General features: G+C 37.6%; 1 non-coding gene across 1 annotated transcript; it reads right to left on the minus strand.

The window, feature by feature from the left end:
• Nucleotides 1-2708: 2708 nt before the first annotated feature.
• Nucleotides 2709-2811, minus strand: TRNAS-UGA (transfer RNA serine (anticodon UGA)). The gene is given in 2 exon segments: nucleotides 2709-2765; nucleotides 2775-2811. It is a non-coding gene; the product is annotated as a tRNA-Ser (tRNA).
• Between the last annotated feature and the right edge of the window lie 3668 nt (nucleotides 2812-6479).

The following is a 6479-nucleotide window of genomic DNA, read 5'->3' on the forward strand; positions in this document are numbered from 1 at the left end:
TCAGGCCTCATTTTTTATGTCAACAAATTTCACTCACTCATTAGGCTTATTACATTAATAAATATGTTGATAAAATTTTCATGAATTCCTAATAACTAAATTGTCCCTTTTTCAGGAATATCGACAAGTGTTATATCGCGCTTAGGAAGAGGAATAGGAAGATAGTCATCATTTTGTGCTACCCACATACACTTCACAATTTCCCTACACAGTGCTTTAGATAGTGCTTAAATTCACCTTTTTCATACCTGAATATCAAATATTTTCCGCTCGCGCTTCGCACTCGCATTATTGATTTTCATGATAAAAAATGAAATGTGTTCAGAATGCCCAGATTCTGTCTAACTCTAAAACACGCGCACACATGTTTATTGAGATATGCAGCTTGATCTTTACTCAAAACGTGCTAAAATTATCCAGTTTGCGCTTGCATTATTAATGTAGGAAGATACCAAAATCCTTTTGATGATTTACAAAACATGAATAAAGTGTCCCATTTTTAGGTCTGAAATCTCAAAAAAAAATCCGCTCGCGTTGCGCGCTCGCATCATACCGTTTATTAAAAAAAGTGCTTAGAATGTCAATTTTTTAGGTCGGAATGTCAAAATGTTTTCAGCTCGCGCTTGCGGTTTGGCTTTTCTATTCAAGATTACATAACACGGATGAAAAGGTTTTGATGATAATGGAATCAGTCATTTGCAGCAGAAAATGTTTTTAATGCATTTAAGTATAGTTCTGGCTACCAACCTTATCAACATCCTTTTCATTTTCCCCTTTAGTGTTCAGGGGAGCGTTTCATGAAAGGACTTGTCGGACGTGTTATCCGACAAGTCCTATTTTATCCGACAGTTACCATAGTAACAGTACCTCTCAGCCAATCAACATAAGAGAAAGATGTCAGATCTGACAACTTGTCGGATAAAAATCTTGATGAAACACTCCCCCGGAACAGTTATAAGCGCTATATAAATGATGTTAATTATTATTATTATTATTAATTATTTAAAGAAATACCATTTGTTTATAATTTCTGTTTTGTATTTTGCCCATGCAGGCACATAAATCAGTGGCGTACCGTGGGTCACGGCGTTGGGTGGGGGGCACCAGCAAAAATTTTGAGTCACTTATAGTGAGCGCGCTCAGTTGCAAGGTATATTAACCTAATACATAGAGATATTTTAAGGACAGTGCCATTAAACGAATATGTATCACACTGATCAAACAATGTGAGCGCGAAGCGCGAGCTGAAAATTTTTGAAATGCAGACCTAAATAAATACATTATGAACAAATTTTTGTAATTATGATACATACTTGTCTCGCTAAACAAACAATGCGAGCGTGAAGCGCGAGCTGAAATTTTTGTTTATATTGACCCCAAACAGGGACATTTTAAGGACTATATTTTAAGAATCCATTAAGAATATATGCATATCTCACCATATAGTCATCTAATGCGAGTGCCGAGCGATTGCTGATTTTGTTAGGATTACATCTAAACACATGAAGCACCTGCAGTCATTGTAATCATGATTAACGTACGCATCTCACTCCCGGGATCTCAGTCACTAATCAAATTTATGAAGAGGGACTTCACTAAGACCATACGTATTTCACTAACCAAATGATGCGAGCGCGAGCTGAAAATTTTTGATATTCAGATCAGAAAAGGGACATTTTAGAAGGACTGATTTTAGGAATTCCCGGATGAATTCATGCAGAGCAGACATATCTTACCAATCCACTAATGCGAACGTAAGCACGGACAGGTAATGTTTTATATTAAGACCTTAAAATCGAGCAATCACTATAAGTAGTCATGAAAAAGAATCATATGTCACTACATAAAACAATAATATCTCGAAGTGCGAGGAAATATATTTGGTGTATATTGACTTGTACTAAAAACAACCGGGAGGTTCTAGTACATATATCTCGTTAAACAGACAATGCGAGTACCATGAACAATGAAGACACAGGCCCAGAGCAAATTATGTTTCATGAAGTAATGAAAAAAAATATAATAATAACAATATAACAATAATATAACATAATTACAATATAACATTATAGTGAAAAATAATTTCTTCTTTCCCACCACGTTTCCCTTCCTTTCTCCCTCTTTTTCTCCTTTTCCCCGTTTTATTTTACCAGCCGATGGGGGGGGGGGGAACGTGCCCCCAAGCCCCCCATGCCCCCCCCCCCCCCGTAGTTACGCCACTGACATGAAATATCTCCTTAATTTATCCCCATAGAATCGGATTAGTGTTATCCCATATCTACAATTATTCTGCTCTCCTCATTTTATAAATTTCAACATATAACATTGATTTTATTACTTTCACATGTCTTTTTGTTATGATTATTGATATTGTATATATTTTGTATTTTACCTTGCAAAGAATTTCGCAATTCAGCCTTCGGCTGCGATGAAGTTTTCTTAATAAACCATTTCAATTTCAATTTTCAATTGGGCTCCCATTTCTTTGAGTCCCGGCCCTCTACGTTCACAATGATCTTGAGATTATTATTAACTTCATATTGACTAATAATGCGGAGTATATTCCACGTACTCCGCATTATTATAGAGGGAAAATATTTTCAAAAGATTTTCCCCAAATACCACGGATATTCGGTATAAGAATTACTCTTATGTCATGTACGCCGAGTATATTTACTGGTTGGGTAGGAAATTGTTTTTTTTTAAATTGCCGAGACCCGGGACAGTCCATAAATTTGTATGGTTTGAACCAGGGACCTTCAGATCTTCAGACCTTCAGGTCTGACGCTCTCCCAACTGAGCTATCTCGGCATCTGAAAACCATATTCATGCATGTCTGTATTATTTCTCCATACAAGCCCTTTTATTCAGGTTTGCGATAGGATGGGTTGATGATGCAATTGGAATATTTATTATGGTATTTCGATTAGGTATATAGGAGAAAAGGAGGAATAAGGAGAGGGTAAATAGGCCGTTACATCAGTGGCGTAACAGGCGGGGGGCAAGCTGCCCCCCTGGCAGATTTCATCGGGAAAATTAAAAAAACGGGAAAAAAGAAAAGGGAGGGAGAAAGAAAGAAAGGGAAAGGGAAGGGAAAGGGGAAAAAGAAAGGAGGAAAAGAAAAGGGAAAAGTGAAAAGAAAACGAAGAAGAAGAAAAAAATTTAATGGAAAAGGAAGGAAAGCGGGAAAAGGAACGAAAGAACATTTGAGAAAGAACTTATCATTCCGAAATAGGCCTATGAAATGCAATAGCATGATGGGAAATAAATCAAAAGATGACAAAATGTCAAACAATAGCGGGAAATGAAGGAAGAATGGAATTAGTCAAAAGCTAAATTGGAAAACAAAGAAAAGGGACAAGAAATAAAACTGAATAACATGACCGGGCTGCTGAGGATAGAAAATAAAGAGCGGGAAGAAAGGTGGACTGCATACAACATTGTGCTATATAAGCTTGCTAAATTTTATGCAAATAGGCTACCGGGGCTTTGCCCCAGACCCCACGCAGTAAGGGCTCTATATAAATTTAATTTCCATAGGTACTTGTTTCCAGCTCGCTGGCGACTTTTTACAAATTTTCCCACATTACTATGTTTTGCCCCATCAAAATATTTGGTTCAACTGGGTTGAATAAATATGTTGTGTAGAAGTTATATTCTGTATATACCCGCGATTTGATTAAAAATAGCGGCAATCTGCGAGGTTTAAATGGCTTTGAAGAAGTTCCGTGGGCTCAAGACGGACCCCAACCTCATAGCACTGCCGTATATGAGTATGGAAGGGTTGGGCAATGGTCCCCAAAAGTTCTACAACCAAGACAAAAAGGAGGAAAGAAAAAGTGTAGGATATGATTTAATTTACTAAATAAAATAATTTTAAAAAATCTCAAAGTTAAATTCTCATGAAAATGTGATTTTTATTCTCGCTCGCTTCGCTCCCTCGGGGCTTATATTAAGCAGCTTTTTAGCACATGAGCCATACTGCGCCTCTCGTTTTTTTTTAACTCTTCACACTACTGCCGCAAAGAATCATGTTCACAGTGGCATTCAGACCACAAAAAAAGGAATGGAAAGAGAGATGAGTGAAATATATTATTCTCTGGATATCATGTCAAAATCTATCACAAAATTTGATTTTTGTATTTAAAAAAATGTCAAAATTTTTGCTCGCTCGCTTCGCTCGCTCGCAACTTTTTTTAAAAGATAAATTCTGCCTGATACGCAATGTCTGGCCCTCTCAAAATCGTCGCCTCATTACACCATTACGCCTGTTCATACCATGATATGACCGGGAAATTTTTGGCTCTTGCCTCCCCCCTCCCTGGCCACCGACACCTGTTACGCCGCTGCTGCATGTCCTACATTCACCATGTTCACACCCGGCCAGGGCGTATTCACGATTTCCAAAAAGGGGGGCAATTTTGTTTAAAAATTGAACCAAGAAAAAAAAATGCGCTTGCATACTTTGTACTTTTTTTTCTTCACTCCCAAATTGTGTTTTATGTCATGAAAAATCTGACAGGCCCACCCCACCCCCCCAAAAAAGAAAACGGGTATTCACTTGCATATGCCCGACAAACAATTATTTTCCGCTACAAATATTTTCTTCAAGGCAGCATATCAAACAAAATATTTTTGAGAGCGTTCGTTCGCATTACATGAGCATTCCAATTTTTCGAGTCTATTCAACGATTCGAAGCGGAGTTGAAGATATCCTTACACAATCCCATATTTAGGTATAAATCAACATTTCAGTTCGCCCTTTGCGCTTGCAATAACTACTTATAATAACTATAACAACTTTAATAACTTATTGAGATACATTTCCTGTTCATGATTACATAGAGTGATTTAAATGTCTCGTTTTAATATCTAAAAAAAATCTGAGCTCGTGATTCCCGTTCCTATATACTCTCTTTCTTTATTCATTCATTTCCGCATAAAAAAACCAAAGTTTGATACATGTTATAACAATCAATAATATTACACAATGTGGGGGAGTCGCTATAAGCTACACTGCTTGTCTAGAGAGACTCCTGTCGTAAGTTTAAAAAAATGCTCCTTATCAGAAATATTATACTTGAGGCAGTCCGGTTTTCAGGTCAGAATATCATGCATTTTCAGTTAGATACCTATCCTGTTCATGATTTTAAAAGGTGCTTATTTTTCAGGTAAGAAAATCGAAAAATTTTGCAGCTCGAGCGCGCATTATTGATTGGCGAGATATGTATCTTCACGAGTCACTGCAAGCTATTATTAACGGATCCCTTGTCAGGTCAGTAATTAAAATGTCAGCTCGAATTGTATACTAATCTTGTTTATGATTAAAAAAAATGTTTTGATTTTCAAGTCTAAACAATATATCCGAAAATTCAAGCTCACGCTTCGCGCTCGCATTATCAAAGAACAACAACCAAAAAGCAGCTTCAAACGGCCTATAGCAGAATGTGCATAAAAATATTTGTAAGCCCCCCCCCCCCTTGGCGAAAGCTGGATCCGCCCCTGCGACCCCCTTAATGTTTATGCCGCCACTATCAAAATACAAAACTCGTCAACTCACATTCTTCGCTAAATTTCTCTCAGGCGCGTAGCCAGGTGGCAGTGGGGGCAGCCCCACCCCCCCCCCCCAAAAAAAAAAAACGAAAAAGGAAGAGAGGAAGGAAAGAAGAGCATAGCTTAAATGTTTTCCTTTATTTTTTTCTCTCAAAAGAATTTAAAAAAACCTATTATATGACGTCTTAGCTTAATTTTGCTTACACGCTCCCCGCCTTTCCACAATGTTTCCTACCCCATTTTTCTCTCCCCGGCCATGCAGACTCATGGATTTCTTGCCAGAAAGAAATAAGTATACATTCGCTCATGAAACCAGAGTAGAAATAGGTATGTAGGAATGTAAGTATGCGATTTTTTTTTCTTTCAAACTTATTGATGACACAAAGTTTTTGGTCAGTGCGGGTAAACACTGTTTAGAGTACCGAATCGATGACGTCAGTTGCCATGGTGTCATGGCGGCCTGGTTTCTCATAGGAGAAAATGGCTGCTATCGGAATTTAATTGCAATCCATCTTTCAGACGAGCCAAAGTCACTTGCAAATACAAATGTGTAACAGACGATCGTCAACTGCGACTCTGTTTAGAACCAGCCCGCCATGACACCATGGCAACTGACGTCACACTTCGGTACTATTGTCACTTCCCATTTTTTCCTCGGGGTTTGGGGAATCGATTTTGGCAAGTATTTGCTCAAAGTGTCAGACAAAAAATTCGTGCCGTGCTATATACAATATAAAAAAGGAATATGAGATGAAATTTTATTCCATGCTCCTGCATATCTAATCCTTGTCTCTTTTTTTTGCGTCCCTATTTTGACATGTTGAATATCACTCATTCTTAATCATACAAAAAGAAGCGCTTATAATGAGCGAAATTACACCTACATTTTTTTCAAATCCAATCACAGATGTTCGCATGGAAAATGA

This window comes from Lytechinus pictus, chromosome 5 (assembly GCF_037042905.1).
Source record: "Lytechinus pictus isolate F3 Inbred chromosome 5, Lp3.0, whole genome shotgun sequence".
Taxonomy (NCBI): domain Eukaryota; kingdom Metazoa; phylum Echinodermata; class Echinoidea; order Temnopleuroida; family Toxopneustidae; genus Lytechinus; species Lytechinus pictus.